We start from the raw sequence: 19,850 nt of genomic DNA on the forward strand, positions 1-19,850 counted from the left end.
AGGTTGAATGTGTGGTTGGTGGTGTGAGGTTGAATGTGTGGTTAGAAAGAAGTTAGGGGTGTGAGGTTGAATGTGTGGTTGGTGGTGTGAGGTTGAATGTGTGGATGGAAAGAAGTTAGAGGTGTGAGGTTGAATGTGGTTGGGGGTGTGAGGTTGAATGTGGTTGGGGGTGTGAGGTTGAATGTGGTTGGGGGTGTGAGGTTGAATGTGTGGTTGGGTGTGTGAGGTTGAACGTGTGGCTGGAAAGAGGTTGGGAGTGTGAGGTTGAATGTGTGGTTGGGGGTGTGAGGTTGAATGTGTGGTTGGGGGGGTGAGGTTGGGGTGTGAGGTTGAATGTGTGGCTGGAAACAGGTTGGAGGTGAGGTTGAATGTGTGGCTGGAAAGAGGTTGGGGGTGAGGTTGAATGTGTGGTTGGGGGGTGAGGTTGGGGTGTGAGGTTGAATGTGTGGTTGGGGGTGTGAGGTTGAACGTGTGGCTGGAAAGAGGTTGGGAGTGTGAGGTTGAATGTGTGGTTGGGGGGTGAGGTTGGGGTGTGAGGTTGAATGTGTGGCTGGAAACAGGTTGGAGGTGAGGTTGAATGTGTGGCTGGAAAGAGGTTGGGGGTGAGGTTGAATGTGTGGTTGGAAAGAGGTTGGGGGTCAGGTGGAGGCCGAAGTAAACAGAGCAGCAACCGTGGACTGCTGAACGTTAATCCTACAGTAGAGACACGAAAATAATCATCTTCCCTCCTCCCCTCTCCCTCCCTCCTCCCTTCTTGCTCCCTCTCTTCTCTCCCTCCCTCTTTTTCCCCTCTCTCTTCTTCCCTCCACCTTTTACAAACTAAGCTAAATAGCTGTTTGGAGCAGCAGACCGGTGGTTAACAACAATTGACCAATGGTGATTGCTGCCAAGAAGAAGGAGAAATCTAGAGTTTATTTTTACTCCAACACTTCACTCTCTAATTTCAGTTCTAACAGGCAGTGTGAGCCTGATTCACAAAGGTAAACTTACACTTTTGTGCAAGTTCACTCTTTTTTGGTATTTGTAATCTACAAATGTAATTTTATGAAAAACGACTGGAGAGACTCTGCAGTCGGGGCGGAGACCTCCATATAAAGACAGGAACTAGACAACCCGAGCAATGATTGCCGTTTAATCCAGATGACCAGAGTGACCACCCTGAACTCTGGTCCCAGATGATTCACGGCCAGACGTACCACGATTAAGACCTTGGCTCACAAAGACCCTCGCCTCTGACATCTTCAGACTGAATCCCTGATACCACCTTCAAACCCTGGACCATACCTCTGATTCCATGGGCATAATTGCCTTAAAGCCCCAGACCTTCGCACCACAGGGGCTAAACCCATCTTAGCTGGCTCAGTTTCACAAATTATTGTGGATGTCAATAGTAAGAATAAATTGTTACCTAGAATAAGTAAGCTATCTGGTTCTTTACTCCAACTTAATATACCAAACCTAGTATTACTTGGATGAGAACATGCTCACTGCTTTGTTAAACCTTTACCCTCATTCATTGCCTATGCATCATGTTTGCACAGAATGATATTGACATCAAAGGCAAATGTTAAGGCAACGCTTTTGTAGGTTTCTTAATTGGTCACAATCAGATTACATTACAAGACAGCGGCGGAGAATAGTAAGTACTTTAAGAGGGCTTAAGAGACGGGGACGCTAGAGGAGCTTTGACCAAGGAAGAGTAAATATGAATACCTTTGGACTAGCCATGACAGCCTGCGGTCAATTGCCTACTATCAAAATCAGGCAAAATCCACCAAGGGATTGTCCCTCCTGGAGCACACCACACCCCAGGCCACCACAAGCCCAGTAGATAATCCAGTTGCAGTCCCTTATGCCCCAATGGTTCCTTCTGTCTTTGTCCCAGCGTCGAACCAGCACAGTATGGTTTCAGTTCTAAAAGCATCTCCACCCTGCTAGGGACAGAGCCCCACTATTTATACCCAAATATGCCTTTAAAGAAGGGGTCTCCTCAGCAAGCCACCTTTGAAGTGTCCAGGGCCCCTCTAAATTCAGTACTGTCTGCCAGGCTCCCCCGGGAGATTGATCACAATCTTTAGTGAGAGCAAAACCCTTCCTCGTGGAGAGCAGATGTCAACTCCACCCCACCTATCCTACCCAAGAAGCACCCCTCAAAGGCAGAGGTCTGCAGATCCAGCTGAGCGTCCATTGTAAATGGGGAATGCACAGATGTAGCTGTACACCCAGCAAGCAGACGTGGATTGGAGACAGGCTGACGGGCACACAGAGCTAAGAGCTGAGAAATGCCCACTTTCCCAAGGTGCAATTTCTACATTAGTGATGTCAAATCCATCTCTACTATCAGAAAGGATTTGTCATTACTAATACAAAGTTATCCAACATCATACTGCTACTCCTTTGCAACCAAGAACTACATCTTAACAGTATTCCCAGCCATCCTCCATGACAACGTAGGAGAGGAGCAGGCCTCACAGTAGTGAAAATGAACTGGCATGTTACTCACTACCATGGCATGTCACACTCCTGTGTACATGCCCTTCCTTTTACTCACACAGCTCCCTGCTCTTGGCAACAAGTTTTAAATGCCAAGCTGAGTGACAGTACACGGTGCATACAGGCCCTGCCAGGGCATGCCGGCACCAGGTTTGAAAAGCTACTTCTGTAGGTGGCACAACCTGTGCTGCATGCCGACTAGCAGCAGTTGAATTACATGCCCTTAATAGATGTCCTACCCCTGGACGAGGGACTTGCAGGTAAATCAAATAGGGTAAAAATGCTAATCATTAATACACCAATTACCTGTATGTCTATAAAGAACGCAAATGCTTCAGCACTGCATGGCAGTGGTAAAGCGCTCAGTCGTAAGCCAGCAAAAACAAGGTCCAAACAGGAGTTGAAAGCAAAATGTCAGGGGAAACCGTGGCAAAAGATGGCAATTCTTACACTGTCATTGTCCTACTTCTCAGCCTCCTGTTCCTCTTCCTCCGCTCATCTTGAAGTGGTCCTACTGTTTCTCCAGTCCTGATCCTCATGTTCCTCTTTATCTTCTCGTTCCCGCCGTCTTCTAGGCCAGGATCCTTCCATATTCGCTCTTTCTCCAGGTCCTGCCTTGTCTTGCTCCTGGTCGTGCTCCATCTGCTCTTCTGACCTGGTCTTCCTGGTCCTGAAGTACCACTCCTCACCTTTCTAGTCCTAGTTCTCCTCACTCTCCTTGTCTTACAGTTGTGTTTCTTAATTTTATAGATGTATAAGTTACAGCATATAAAGCAAGGAGTGGTTAATTCAATCTATAGTTTCTAACCTGAAGAGAGTAGCTCATATTAGGGTGGCAAGTAATATACAAAAGTTCTCCATAACAGTATGTACTCAAGGTACTCTGAGCTTACGAACAAAAGGCTAATGGTTAGTTTCTGAGTATGAAGAACGGCTTGTTGAAGGTGATGGCTTATGATATAACCCCAAAATCAAGAAACTAAACAATACACAGCAACACAAAAATCAAGAAACTAAAAACAATACGCAGCAACAAAAAGTGGCTATCAAGTCATAGTAGAATCCAAGAATTGTCCCATGTTCTCTCAAAAATGGGCATTTGGTAATTTATAGATACTTTCAAGTCACACAGTCCATGAAAGGCAGCGGTGGCTACTTCGTGAGGGCTAGGAGCGTCCCCTCCGCCTGCTGCAGCCATAATAAAATGTGGAAAATTGCAATGAAATGTCAGCCTGCCCCCAGTCGGGAGCAATGGAGGTATGTCCTCCCCTGATGCCAGTTGGTAGCATAGAGGACTGGAGGAGCGTGGCTGAGCAGACACTCCATTATGCATGTCAGTTTGGCCAGCTCTCTTGTGCGGGCCAAAGTGACATGCACACTTTGAAGCTCTCTTACCTAGCTGTCTTAGACAGCTGGGTGGAGACCAAGCACCAGCGTATAAGGCCTGATGGAGCGTGCAACCAGCCAGCTCCATCCAATCCTGGTGCTTCTCTCTTGCTGGTTACCAGCTCGAGAGTAGCACCAGGAATGGTTGGGGGAATTGCCTGGAGGCTAGAACCCGCAGAGCTGACCAAACAGGGACCAGGCGAGGAGAACGTCCAACGTGCAGCAAGTAAGGTAAGTGATTTTATTTAAAAAAAAAAATCTTTTCCACTCGCGTTTTCTGCATGCATACACTCACTCACCAGTGAAGTGAAGACGGCTGAAATGCCAGAAACCGGTCCTAGGAAGCTTGTTTCCGGTCCAGGGAAGGCATGGCTTGGCAGTTCGGGCTGGACTGTTCCCATGAGGCACAGGGTCAGACTGATTTGCATATGGCCATGTCTGAACTGGGGTGGCAGAGTGGGCTAAAGAACGGTGATGGATCAAACCCAGATCTGTTGACTGGGTGCGAGTGTTTGATTGGTTCTGATGCTCTGTCCATCACCACCCCCTTTTGTACCGCTTTACACTCACTCACCACTCAGTTGCCCTCCCCACCAATCCATGTACTAGCCAGCCTCACCTGCTGAAAGGTTGGCTACCCTTCCTTCGTGGCACGAGTCAACTGTAACCTTCAGGGGAATGGAAGATTTAATTGCTTAATGTCGCCATCATCCACCAATCGGCAACCAGTATGAGTTGCCAAAAAGGTCATGCAGGGATCATCGGCAACTGGTCACATTTTAGGATTAGTCCAACTCCACCACAAATTATTCAAGAACATACCGGCCCGTGGATACTGGTCAATGCCCAATACCAGTCAAGCAACATACAGAAGTATGTAAACGTGTACCTAATCTGTTGTACACACTGCATCACCAAGGATGCAGGTTAGTCTGTTTTTTATTTTTAATTACAACAGCTCCAACCTTGTGCAACCAGTAGCTGCTTTCTGTGGAACCCAATGTCCCTAATATCCCCATCTGGGAACCCACTGATTTAAGAACCATACCCAACCCGATCAAAGGCTTATACAACAGTACATACTTTTCTACCCTTAAACAAAACACTGTTACCACAGGAAAAACCGCTCCAACAAATACAATGCAAGGGAACAGAGGGAAAGACAACATCACATAGAAAAGATTAAAGATAAGTTGCATGGAAATCATTACATAGTATAACATCTTTTAACTTCACATTAAGAGGTGCAATGTGATCATATGAGGTGGTGGAATTACATTTAGAATCAGAGGTTTCCCACACTTATACCCTGACCCTATCCCTGTGGTGAAAACCATTGGTTCCCTGTATCAACCGGAGGAGCTGCCACTGCTCACCGTAGTATGAGCACCCTCTTCGCAGAAACCTTCCTCCTGATCAGCTCACTTTGCAACTACCAGCCGCATCTCTGACTTACAACATCTGGAATCGAAGCTCCTCTTGCCTCCACCCATCACCATCAGATAGGAAGGGTGGTCACTGCTTATCACCCTGCCTGCCATCACCCTCCTCAGTTTCTCCTCATCATCCCATATTTTCATTATAATATTTGTTACATTTTACTCACATACTCCAACACCACGCGACCATCACTCAATTTGACAAAGTAAGAGTAAATCTGCACAATATTAAATGGTTCTGAGAGCATGCATTCACCCGTGCTTGCTCTATGTAGACACTTCACGTGTACACAATCATCCCACAGCTACATCACCTTTCTGACTATGCCTATGATCATAGCATCCTTGTCTATCCCTTGGGCTCTCCTGACATTTTCTAACAGTGTAGATCAGGGGTCTCCAACCTTTTCTGTAACCAGTTACTTATGTTCAATGAAAAGTTTCCTGAGCTACTAATATTGTTGGCCTTGTAATAGCAACCACATCAGACAAGATTAAATTAGTGGCCACACTATTCAACATTACTGACAGTGGCCACCTCAGTGCATCAGGCAGGGTTGCCAGCAGTAACTTAAAGTTCATGTTCATTTAAAATCCCTTTACATAGGTAGTATGAAACAGCTGTAGCTGAACTGCTCATGGCACCAAGGTCATATTAGTAATAATGACACGATTTATCACTTGTCTTTAACAGAATTTAGGAAAAAGCAACAATTTCTCTACAAACATCATCTTATGAGCTCTGAAAATGCATACATGTTGATCTCCAACCCTTTTCGATTTGATATAAACATATTAAATCAGCCAAGCTTATAATTTAGCATGGTGGGCTGAACACAGGAGAGCCACTCCAAGGAATTGGAGAGCTGCGAGTAGCTCACGAGCTACTCGTTGGAGAAGCCAGATAGATGGAGAGCATTCACCCTGATGCTCGGCGGACATCTAAGTAGTATTATCTTTGGTATAGAGATTTCTTCCCCCAAAAAACCCTAAAAGGACTGAACCCAGTTACTGTGGGTGTGACTCTGCAGTCCCACATCTTTCTCTTCAGTTACTTCTCCTGATTCTTCCCATTGGAAACAGCCTGGTTCCCATGGTAACTCTGTGGAAATGTTCCTGCATTGCCTATGGGATGATAAAGACACTTGATCCTAGGCTTGATGCCATGGCAGACCAAAACTTTCTTCCTACTGTCAGAGACTAACTGTGGACGATTGTCACTGAGCAGTGGATTGGTGATTCCCTCCAGCAAAAACACCTCATCTAAACACTTCACCCTACTCTGAGTCTGCCTTGCCCATAATCTTAACCTCAGGCCACTTGGAAAAAACAACTAATAGGTCACGCCAAAGCAAAGTTAGTGGTACTCTGGGGGGGGGGGGGGGGGGGGGGGGGAGATAGTGTCAGTAGGCTGAGGCTGCTGTAAGTGTGTACCTGCTCCTTCTCCACTCTTTCCCCAACTGCACAGCACCGAGGGCCCGGAGATCAAGTCTTCAATGAGGCTGCTGTATCGCTGGGCCCTACGACAGAGCTGGCGATTTTTGAGTTGTAGCTAATAATAACAAGATTAGGGAGTGTAGAGGGATGGCCCTACATGGGCTCCAGAGATGGATGCGTCCTCCACTCTAAATTAATTATTAAACATAAAGATCCATCTCTTTAGGGAAAAAGAGGAAATTCAAAACCTGGGTTTTAAAGAGACGGGGATAAATGAGTGTGGGTGTCCCACAATGGTTGGACATACACAAAGTTGTTTAAATACCCCTCACACACCAAGAATGACCCATGGTGTCATGCTTCATCATAGGGGTCTTCCCGCCCCGCTGCGGGACGGGGCGTGCTACGACCTACGAATACGTGGGAGCACTGATAATAAAGTGCTATGTGTAGTGCAATGGGAGGGTCTGGGGTAGATGTGAATGTGAGATTAAAAAGGACCTGGCCCCTAGGACAAAATACCTTTAATAAGTCAGAGGGGGCTGGTACTAGTAAAAAGGTGATGCGGAGACTTCCTACTCAATGTGTCGTTTACTCCTAGTATGTTGTCAACATGTTTTGATGCAAGGCATCTTCTTCAGGACAGGGTTAAGATCCCTCCTATGTGCAAATTTATGTACTTATGAAAATACTATCAACATAAGTGAAAAAATGCAAAAGTATACAGTACCTAATGGTATGCAGATCTATTCTGTAAGAAAAAATAAGGAAAAGTACTCGTTTAGTTGCCCAGGAATTATAAGCATCATACCTGCAAACATAAGAAGTGTGCCACAAACGTGACAAAAACGTGATAGTTTTAACCATAATTCTTAATTGTTGCAGAAGAAAGTGCGGTGACCTGTAAGGAAATAGAGACATACACGACACTACGAACAGATAACAGAAAACACACACTCTAAAAAATACGTGGACTATTCTCAAAATCAGAGATAGACCCAGTGATGTATTGAGTACATACTTAAGTGTACGTGAGGTGTTGCCTCATGGACCTTAGGGCGGGTGGGAAAAACAATAAGCAGCCTCAATGCTGAAAAAAGAAGAATGGAAAAGGAGAAATGGCTGTTATCTCCTGACTACTCCTTGAGAAACGCCGAGACCGGTATCCTCAAGCGGCTAAGCCGTACTCACGTATCCTTAAACAGCCAATCGCTTAATGTGCATCCATCCCGGGGTTCCGTTGATATGTGGAGAAACACCTACAGTGCCCAGTTTAAATACAGCCTGCTCTTGTCAAATTACGGGAAAACTCGCTGCACCTGGTGTACTCCAAAAGCTTCCGGTTCAGGGAGTGACGGAAGACTAGACCAGATCGAGTAAAGAGATATTAGTCAACCGGAAGTGAGGACCCGATGCGAGTCTTCGGAATTGTATTTCCTGTGTGAACATAACCACTCGTTATTACAAGATATCAAAAATAAAGGTTTTTAAAGGCTGGAGGTCTCACTGGCATACCGCCATCACAAGAGGGTACGCTGTCTGCAATCCTTGTGAGCGGATTATAAAATGCGGGCTAAAATTACAGTGAGAGAACGAGAGGCATCTCTCGCGTGTGAGGAGGTATGGTAGCAGTGCTGTAACGGGGAGTATATGCGGGCAATAATGACAGGAAAGGAGTCATATTTGAGGACTGACACGTAGGTAGTAATACTTACAGCCCACCGTGTCCTATACTAAGACTGAAAAAAGTTATTCTGACAAGGATTAGCACGGATGCTTAAGGGGATTGTTTTAAATGATGGTACAAGTATCCGAAAAAAAAAAAATAAAAACAAAAAAAAAAAAAGTTGTACCAGAATGGGGTTGCCACTTCTGATTTTGGTAGGTCATACGTAACGAAGAAAGGAGAGAGACGAGGCACTATGGCAGCTGTGACCATGGTATGTCATCATTCAGACCCATCACATGTGTGCCCAGACGGAACACCCAACGTTGTTCTTTTTCAAAGAGTCCATGCTCGGTCTGTAGTTGTTCTATGACCGTCCATCTGAGGTCATTGACCCCATGGTTCTCAGTCAAGAAATGTGTTGCCATCTTGGTCGTACTCTTCTTGCAGCGAATATTACTCTTATGTTCGCCCATTCGAATTTTCACTGGTCTGGTGGTCATACCCACATATTCCATGTTGCAGGGGCAAGTGATAAGATACACAACATTTTTACTGTTGCAATTGGTGAATTTTCTCTGTTCCCAGACAGTGCCGTTGGCGAAAGTGATGTTTGTACTCTTCTTGGTTAGTGTGCAAGTACTGCACATTCCGCATGGATGATGTCCTTTGACAGGTAGTTGGATACTTCTTGTGATCTGTTGGACAGGTGGTTTGCGTGGTCTGGTGTGAACCAAAATGTCTTTTAAATTTCTGCCCCTCTTATGGGAGAACATGGGTTTCGGTAGATTGAGGCCCCCACAATTCAGAATCTTCCAATTCTTATTAATAATCTATGAAACTTGGTTTGAATGTGTGTTGTAGGTTGTGACACAGATAGGCCTGGTTTCTTCTTCCTGTGATATTCGGTTCTCTAAAAGAGAATCCCTATTGTTGTTCCTCGCTCTCTTGAATCTTTTCTTGACAATTGACTCTGGGTAATGCCGGTCTAATAATTTCTTCTCCAGATCTTTGGCCTGGGCCTTGAAGTCCGTCAATTCTGAACAATTCCTCCGTAAACGCATGAACTGGCCATATGGGAGATTATCACGAAGGTGCCTAGGGTGGAAACTATCATATAGCAATAGGCAGTTCTTGGCCGTTGGTTTGAAGTGTGTGCTGGATTTCAATCGGCCTTCATCTGCATTCTAACAAACTTACCTCTGCCGTTTTGGATTCCTGAGGACACTCTGTGAAACTTTGTCCACGCCTCGCGGAACCCGCTGCGCGGGTCCCGCTTCGCAGAGGGGCGCTTTCCTGGGCTGAAGCTGCTGCGGGGGTACACCAGGGGCCGAGGGCTGCGAGCAAGAGGGCTGGGACTCCATTTCCCAGGAGCCCCAGCAACCCGCGCCCGCTCCACCTGGGCTGCTCTCCCTCCCCGCCCCGCCCCCAACGACCTGCCCACCTGCACCACAGCTATAAACTAACGCGTGAGTACCGCTGCGCGGGAGCTCGCCGGGAGAAGCCCGGGACAAGGGCGGGACCGTCTGTGGCCGTCAGGGGCTAAAGGAGGCCGGGCTGGGCCATACCCCTTATCCTTTCCACCCAAACTCTGGTTGAACTCTGCTTGTGCATAAGGTGATGCTCTCACCTGCAGCACGTGAAACTCCAGCAAGGGAGGGGGGTAGCAATACTGGGACGCTGGACAATTACTTCAAACCCGCCAAAGGAGATGGGGGCAAAGAAAACTCCCTAGAGAGACGTAGGGCGGACCGTCGGCGATCCATTGAATCAATGAAGAGTAGACCCCTGACTGAAATTATCCCGTATCCTATCTCTCAAGAGGAGGGTACTCCCCCCAATAGCTTGAATCCGACGACCCTTGAGGACTTCCCCCTCTTACTTCGGGAAATCCCAAGCACCCCTGGCATGCTGCCTGAAAAAGTCGCAGACACAACTCCACTCTTGTCATCTGACACTCCAGTTAACCTGGTTATCCAATCTCCCCCCTCGAATATAAATAAGAAGAGCAAGCCAAAGCAAAGTGTTGTGGTGGAGATGCACATGCCTCCACCTAGCAAACGCAGTAGGAAGTCCATGGGGGGGCGGGGGAAAACCAAACTATCTCACCTAGATTTTGGCAAAAAACATAAAAATGCACTCCAATCTGGGAAGGACAATGAGACTGCGCCTATCGCTGTCCCCCCCCAAAGATCCAAGCCCCAACACAGCTGCTATTAACAGCGATCCAGTGGCCAACACATCCAACACAAACCCCCCTCTCACATCTATAGGGAGTATAGAATTCTTATTTCGTTCCCTCTTGCAGCCTATCAGTGACAGCCTGAAAAAGGCTGAGATAAGGCTGACTATACTAGAGACATCCCTAAATACCTTAGTTAGTAAGCAATCCAAGAATGTGGGACCTCATCTCCCTGTAGGAAACGCCCCTAAAACAGGAGCTTTACAGGGTACCAACATAGTCCCCTCCCGGGGTGCTCCTACTGCTCCCCCCCTGCAGCAACTAATGGCTATTCCAGTCCAGCCACCGCGTAATAATCCAACTTATAGGCCTTTACAACCAACAGACTCTGCCCCCCAAAGCTCTCAGACAGGGACCAATGATGGCCTCCCCGAAGCTGGAAGCACCCTCCTTCTTCCCCCGGGGTGACCAGTCCCAAGACCACGGAGACCAGATCTGCCGCCAGAAGCTAATAATCTAACGGTGGTGTTAGCAGGTGCTCCTCAACTAAGAACTGGCGAAAATGAAGATTACCAATCCCTAAAGAAAAAGGTGATCAAGTGGCTAAATTGGAACCGACCCTTACCATCTCATTTTAACAACGAGATTATTATGGTTAGAAGGGTCCCTTGGCTAGGGAAGACCAGAAAAACAATAATAGGGGACTGCATTCTGGTAACTTTTAAAGATCCGGGCACCGTTTTGCATATTTGTGAAGGAGTAAATCGTTCATTGGATTCCACCATCCAGACCCGCCCAGTATCCTTTTTCTTCCCTCCTATTCGCATGCACTATGCTCCTCTGCATGACGAATGGATAAGGGTGGAACGTAGACGCGGACACAAAGCTTATGCACAGCACCCTAACTTCCAAGTGCCTGATACACCCTATTTCCACTTCAATCGTTTTAACTGCTTGAACAGCTTGGATGGGGTTGACTGACTCTCTGCTCACAGCCCAGTGACTCTGGATAATGCCACCGACGGATTTCCTGATCCATCTCCCCCGATCGCTGGTAAAATTCCTGGTCTATTGAATGTCACGGTGACCCCGGACAATGGCTCTTGCAGACCCTCTGATCCACTCGCCCGTAGTGCTGGCAATGTTACTGAACTATTAAATGGTCCAGAGCTCCTGGATAATGGCCCCTGCAGTCTCCCTGAGCCATCTGCCCCCACCGTCGGTAATGTCCCAGAACTATTGATCGAAGCGGCACCTGTAACCATCTCCTCCAACCCTTCTGGCACGGCAACTGACACCTCCGAACACCTAAGGCTAATCTGCTGGAATGTTGCTGGACTGGCCAACAAACTGGGTGACCCGGACTGGGTAAATTACATCGAGACTGGAGATGTATGTATGTTCCAGGAAACCTGGGCTAGAGAGAATTATGGTCATCAAGGCTACATGTCCTTTTCCATCCCAGCTAGGTGGGAAGGCAAGGGCCGTCCGTCAGGGGGGCTGACGATCTGGGTTGCATCTCATCTAGGCTGCACGGCAACACGGCTGCCGGCTAACTCAGAAGACATTCTTGTGGTTTCATTATCCTGGCCTAACCAAGCCAAACTTGTGTTAATTAACATCTATTCTAGGCCAGTGGGAATTGCAAAGGAATCACCGACCATAGATGAACTCACGAACTTTATATCTGAACTACCGAGTGATTCATTTTATGTGGTGGGAGGGGATTTTAATTCTCATTTTGAGCCACTTCCTGGTCTTTTGGAGGGGTTCTCATCGGAAGAAGAGGCCAGATGGGCAGTCCCCCCAGTGGAAGCTCCCCCCCCGAAGGCTTGGACCCCACTTGCATTACAAATCACAGCTCTAACCCTAAAGTTCGGAATCAGAGCCTGTAACGGGCGAATGAAATCAGATATACCCAGTAAAACCACCTACAACAGACTGGGAAGAGAGTCCCGCCTGGATTATGTCCTGGCCCAAATAGTGAAGTGGCCGACCATTCAGGATTTTAGGGTTATGGAACGGTCAGATAGCGACCATAATGCGCTCGAGCTCGACCTGGTCACCCCTGGCCCTCAAGCTCCTGTGACCAATGTAGAAGGGAACAAACCTGCGCTTCTCCTGGAAAATAGTAGGAGAAGAATCAGGTGGGAGCACTTGGTTACAAGTAAGAACAAACTCCCCATGCTCTTTGACGGGATAACTCCCATCTTGGAAACTGTGGGGAGTTTGGACAACGAGGCAAGCAATAATGATTCCCGGGCTAAATTGTACAAGGCTCATGAGGACCTTATAAAGGCTGCGGCCCCTCATCTCTCTAGTAGCTCACGAAAACCTAGACAGGGGCGACAAGGCAAAACAACATGGTATAGTCCGGCATGCAGAAGGGCAAAAGCAGAACTCCTCAGACTTATTAAGGAGGGACTAGGGGGGGATAGCCTAAGACAAAGCAGGCGGGCTTACAAGAAACTAGTTACCCACGCTAAGGCCGAGTGGGAGGAAAATCAGTGGAAGGAACTTAGCAAGGCCCTAGCGACCCAAAACCAACGTCTGTTCTGGAGGATAGTGAATGGGGGGTCGGGGCATCTTCAATCGGCAATAGAGCCCAATATTGCCCCAGGGGTGTGGCAGGCTCACTTTCAGTCTCTTTACAGTTCTGAGCCAGGAGAATCTCCTACTGTCACCGAGGTTGGTTGGCCAGGCTATGAAGGAGAGCTGATAACGCTGGGTGAGGTCACCGCTGCCATCTCAGGTCTTGCTTCTGGAAAGGCGCCAGGACTGGATGGCTTACCTGGGGATATGTTCAAACAGGAGCCCAATGTATGGGCCCCCTACCTTACTGCCCTTTTCAATGGAGTTCTAAGCGGCATGGAAATCCCTGGTACTTGGCTGGGGGCAGAGGTGGTCCCTATCTTTAAAAAGGGCTCGCCTCTCCTCCCGGCCAACTACAGACCCATCAGCTTAATCGACGTAGCACAGAAGCTGTTTGGCAGGGTTTTGCTGAATCGCCTCCAGGATTGGATGGAAGAGGTGGGTGCCCTTAGTCCCTATCAGGCGGGATTTAGGAAGGGGGTATCCACAGTGGACCAGGCTTTTAGGTTGAATCTCATCTATTGGAGGGCAGCAATATTCGAGGGCGGCAGTCTGTACACAATTTTTGTGGACTTACGGGCCGCCTTCGATCTGGTGCCCAGGGGAAAACTCTGGAGCGTCTTGGCAGAGATGGGCGTCCCCCCGGACATCCTAGTAATCTTACAGAGGCTTCACCATAATAATTATGCCCGAGTGAGGTGTGGGAGGTCGGGGGAATTGACCGATAGATTCCCCGTTGACCGAGGGGTAAGGCAGGGTTGTGTGTTGGCACCGACCCTGTTTTGCCTCTTCGTCAACGGGGTAATCGCCCACCTAAATGCCACCGATTATACTGACGCCCCCAAACTTAATGGCAGCAGGGTGCCCGCAATCATGTTTGCGGACGACACCCTGCTGCTATCTAAAACCCCCATGGGGATACAGAGGATCCTTGATTCATTTGTAGCCTTCTGTACGGACAGAGGGCTAGAAATCAATGCGGCCAAAACTAAATTCATGGTTTTAAATCCGAGCCAAAAATTGCGGCCGAATCCGCAATTTGGAGTAGCACGGCTCGAGAGGGTTGTCACCTTTGAATATCTAGGTGTGACTCTCAATGAAACCATGACTTGGGGATCCCACCAGATTAGGGCGAACCTCAAACTTACACAAATTACTGGGGGTATCGCCCGGATGATGACCGGCTCCTCATACCGCCCGCTGGGGGCCCTAATTCAGATATACAAGGCTCAGGCCAGGGGAGCGATCATGTATGGGGCGGAACTGTGGGGACACACACCATGCCATAGCCTGTCATTAATAGAAAACAAGTTTATAAGACAGATAACCGCGCTTCCCCCCAGTACCCCGCTCCTCCCCTTGAGGCTTGACCTCGGTCTACGACCATTATCTGATGAAATAAGCCTGAGACCAATAGCCTTCTGGCGTAGGTTGTGGAGCAGTAATGATCTTGCAGCATACAGGGCGGAACTGGCAGAATTATTGAACCACCCAAAAGCGCTCCATATCCCCTGGGTCAAAAACATCCAATCCACCTGCATGGAACTAGGGCTCCCCGACTTATGGACTGACCCTGCGAATACCGCACTGAATATCTCTAAAAGGTCCCTGACTAACGTATACCACGAACGCAAATTAGCTAGGGCCCGAGTTACCCAAGCAGAAGGGTCTCTATCCTCTGTGTTTTTGCAAAGCAAGGACCTTTATAGGTTTGAGAGGGTATTGGATCCTATCTTTCCGGTACTTGCTAGGAAGCTGTTTCTCCAATGGAGATACGGCTCATTGCCCTTTCGGTCCTTTACAAGTACTTGGTCATCGCCTCCCACTACGACGCAGTGCCCGGCTTGTGATGCCTTGGAGGAAACCGATTTACACGTGGCCTTCTTCTGCCCAGCCTACAGGGCAGCGCGGAAATACTGGCTTCTTCCCTTGATTTGGAATATGGGCGGCAGGGAATATGCTCCAATGTATAGGATTTTAAAATCTGATCTCTCTGGTCCAACTGTCCTCGCATTATCTAAATTTCTTACTAATGTTTGGCATACGCGCAACCGCATTTTAAAGGTGTTGGGTCCCCCTTAAAATTTTAGATGCACAGTTTTTATTGTATTTTTAACATATGTACTTCCAATGTTTTAATGTTTGGATTTATTGTGATTGTATATGTGTATTGTTTTTCTTTTATGGCCAAATGGCCGAAATAAAGATTGGAAAGTGAAGCATAGATGTTGAGGTCTAGGAATACTAGGTTGCTGTTAGATGATGTATGCGTGAATTTGAGAAAGGCATTTTGTTCATTCAACCAATTCATGAAGGTGATAACTGAATCAGAGTCCCCTTTCCAAATCACTAGGACGTCATCAATATAACGTTTCCACAAAATGATGTTCTGATGGAACGGGTTATGTGGGTTCAGTATCTTCTGGGACTCCAGATGGTGAACATATAATCCTGCTAGGCTCGGCGCAAAGGTACTACCCATGCTGGTACCGTGTTTTTGTAGGTAGTGCACATCTTGGTACAGAAATTTTTTTTACTTGAGGGCCAGGGTAATGCATTCCATCACTAGGTTGCGGGGAGTGTGATAGTTCCATGTAGTGGAAAAGAGAACCTCCTCAATGATATCCAAGGTGTCGTCATGTGGTAAACTAGTATAGAGGCTCTCCACATCTAATCCAATTAACAGGTGTTGTGTAGGATCAAACGTTAGACCTTCAAGGAGTTGGAAGTCTGCTTTTGTATCTTTCAAATAAGTATCCGTTCCTTGGACTAGTGGTCGAAGAAATGCATCCGCAAATTTCGACAAAGGCTCTAATATTGAACCGATCCCAGATACAATGGGACGTCCAGGGGGATGGTCCAGGTTTTTATGGATTTTTGGGATTGTGTAGAAGTAGGGAGTTCTGGGTGCCTTCTGTACTAGGAAGTCAGCCTCCTTTCTAGTGATCCAATCATGTGCAGTGGCCTCTTCCACCATCCCCATTATGTGAACCCGAATGCTCTCGGTGGGGTCATCATTAAGGATTTCATAGTTCCTCTGATCACCCAGTAGTCTCTTGCACTCGTTATCATAATCAGTGGTTGTCTGTATGCCTTTATCGGCTGGCTTAATGGTGATATCCATGTTGTTGGCTTGTTGTTGTAGTGCTTCTCTCTGTGCTCTAGTCACATTCTGGAATGCGTTATAATCCTTCTGGAGTACGTTGTTAATATCCTCCATAACTGCTTTCTTGAAAGTTAGTAGTTCGATGGGTAAAGTGGAGTCCACTGGGGTGAATGTGGATTTTGATCTCAATCCCGTATCAGATGACTGGGTGGGGAAGCAGTGTCGCTGCCGCTCAAGGTAATTCTGCAACAAGCAATTCGAAGCCTGCAGTTGGTAACCTGGGGTTTTACCATCAGAATGTCCATATAGGACCAATCCCTCTATACAGGCAGCTTGATTGGTTCCACAGATATTAAATGCAGATTATGGATTTGCCGGCCTTAGGAAAAATGGTTCATGTTGGGAGTGACATTGCACTTTCTTATTATGCTAATAATTAAATTCTTCCTGTAAATGCTACAAATGTTCCTGGTATTACTGAGCAATCGGCCCGTAGGAGTGACACCGGTTTTGCACTCAGTATTTGCAATAAAGTTCTCCTTTGGGTTCTGGTCGGGGCTCTTTGGACTGAGGTATCTAGTGAGTTGAAAGCTGGTTCTGACTCCCTAAGCTGGCAGGGTAGTGCAAGCGTTAGTTTGCCCTCCGCTGACAGCCATACTGACAAATCCTCTGCACCGAAGAATATGGACTGTAGTATGATGCCCGGAGTCCACCCTAAGGAAAATACAACACGACCATGGGCAACAAAAGCCCTGGAAAGGCTGAGTAACAAATGAGAAGGATCTCTCGTCCAGTACCAATCTCTGTTCTGCTAAGGAGCAAGCTACGGACTGTTAATTTGGTCACTTTTGAAATACAGAGTACCCCCAGAATCACCCCTGATTGGAAAGACCTGTAGCTACCAACCTAAAAAGCTACAAGCCATCATCTTAATCACTGCGAACTGAGCCTGTGTGGATGACTGCCCCCCCCAACATTCCAGAGCCATCGTTAGCTGCTGTCTTTCAACTTCTACAAACTCATTGATCGTAGACCTCATTACACTACACTGAGGCGACAGCATACCGCATGCAATTGCAACAGGCATGATCAGAAGTGACTGAGAAAGTTATTACATTGACTTCTCAAATGCTCGATCTCCAACAAAGGATGGTGGATAAAGGAAAAAGTGGCTATGGTGGTGTCTAAAGCAGTCAGAGCATGAAACCCAGCTGCTGCTCGTCCAATCTAAATTGGAGGATTTAAAGAATCAACAAGACCGTAACAATCTGAGGGTACTTGTGGTTTCCGAGAGACAAAGAAGCCGGTGATCCTGTGTTATTTATAATTCAACTGTTTCAATGCACTTCCCTGATTTGTCAGATTGGGACTTAGATTGCCAGATACAGCATGCACACTGACTGCCCACAATTCAGGTGGCCAGAAATAATAGCATTAATAGGGCCCAACCAGTGTTGATCTATATAGGCAGCTTCCTCCTGAAACAAGCTATCTAATTAAATGCTTGGCCAACCGCACCGGTAAACGTTGACAATTTCTTTGTAATATGAGGTTTGATTTTATTTTTTGTAAGCTAACAGTGGACCGTAGGTGGAAGTTGCGTCAGATGATTGACCCATTGAAAGTGGCGCAACAAGCTTTCCTCCACGAGCCTGCTCGCTTACAAATTCAGCACAACGGTATAACACATGAGTTTGCTTTACGGACAATGAAGCCTCCATTACTTTCTGGCAGTGTCAAAAGTGGCTCCGGTGGGACCTAATGATTGGTGGTACTATCTAATGAAATCTCTTTCCTTCTCTTAGATATCCGCTATGTCAGCCCCTTGTGGATGGCATCCTGGTGGCAATCTTGTGTGTAAATTTTGATGCAAATTTTGATGTTCATACTCAACTCTGATTTCATATATAAGGAATGTACAGATATTTAATGATGTTTTTTTAAACTGAGCATTGGCGGCTGGTACACAACGGGGGTGGCAGGGTGAGTGAGGGAAAATAAAATAACGACCTGTCATTCTTTTCCCCCTTTTTCAACTTCTAGAAAGCAGTGGGGCGACGCTACTCTGCCACATCAGAGGAGCCACCGCTGAAACGGAGATATGAAATGTGTATTTTGTTTTTGGGGGGGGGGGGTGTTAAAGAGCAAGGGTGGTGGAGTGGGTTGCAGGGGATGAGTCACACTAAGGGCTTTCATCTAGGCCCGACAGCCTATGGGTGGGCTGCTTTTTGCGGTGGGCAGGCGATCGATTGGTGTACTATTCTCATAGAGGTGGGTTTCTGTGGGTGACTGGGACAAAGCTTGTTGGCGGGGTCACAAATCTTGTCTTTCTGAATAAGTGGATGTATTTCCAGTGCGCAAGGAACAAAAGAGAGCGAGGAAGAAGAAATGAGGGGTGCGTCCTCTTCCCCATATAAGTACTTTATATAACCACGTGGATGGACCCATAGTTTTGGAATGTGGCTGGCTTGAATAGCCCACTGAATCGAAGATTCATTAGAGAGATTTTATTTTCTAAACCCCAAGTAGTGTGTTTACCCGAAACTCATGTGGCTTTTTTGAACAATTAGGGTATGATATTGCTGTAAGTACTGCCAGACAAGTTTCTATTCAGGGAGCAGTGCTATTAAGGTCTCGACATTTTATGCTCTCAAAACTGCATCAGGTGCTAGGGTAGGTGGGTAAATTGAACAGATGAAGGTGCAGCATGACATTTATACTATCTGCGCATTGTACGGCCCAAATACTGATGACCCCAGTGTGTTTGATATGCTCAATCTTGAGCTAGCACACAAGTCAGGAGAGTTGATATTGCTTGGGGATATTACTTGTGTAATAAGTTACAAAATTGATACGATGAATCAAGCTCTGCATCCTACATGGTGAAAACTGGGCATTCAATAGTAGATATGGCCCGGGTCCATGGGCTAGTGAATCTTTGGAGGATGTTTGATCCAGACGTGCTGGGATATTCTTATTATTCCATACCTCACAAACCACACTCTAGGATTGATGAGGTGCTTGTGAGATGATACAACAATGAAAAATGTAGGTTTGTCCTAAGATTGCTTCTGATCACAGCCCTGCAGTCGTTATGCTTCAGCTATTGGATTTCAGTTAATAAAGGCGTAGATGGAAATTTCCCAGGTGACTAATATTGAATTTAGACTTTAAAACTAGAAAAACCAACCTACTGAGAGAGTTTACAATATTAAAAGTTGGCTCTAATGCTTCATGTATGGTTTGGGACTCCATCTCCTCTCACTTCCACCTTTCCCCCTACATCCCCTTTCACTTCCACCCCTCTTCTACCTTTCCTCGTCCATCGCCTCTCACTTCCACCCTTCCTCCAACTCTACCCCTTCTCCTTTCACTGTCACCCCTCCTCTACCTCTCCTTCTCCTCTCACTGCTCCTCTACCTCTCCTCCTCCATCTCCTCCCACTGCCACCCCTCCTCCACCTCTCCATCTCCTCTCCCTGCCACCCCTACCCCACCTTTCCTCCTCCATCTCCTCTCACTTCCACCTCTCCCCCTGTCTACTTTCACT

At 47.0% G+C, this 19,850-nt stretch overlaps 1 protein-coding gene across 2 annotated transcripts in view; it reads left to right on the top strand.

The window, feature by feature from the left end:
• LOC146812939 (uncharacterized) overlaps positions 1 to 19,850 on the top strand; it is a 280,949-nt gene that overhangs the window by 21,478 nt on the left and 239,621 nt on the right. The gene's annotated exons all lie outside the window — the stretch shown is intronic.

The sequence above is a fragment of the Triturus cristatus genome, chromosome 7 (genome assembly GCF_964204655.1).
Source record: "Triturus cristatus chromosome 7, aTriCri1.1, whole genome shotgun sequence".
NCBI classification, from domain to species: Eukaryota; Metazoa; Chordata; class Amphibia; order Caudata; family Salamandridae; genus Triturus; species Triturus cristatus.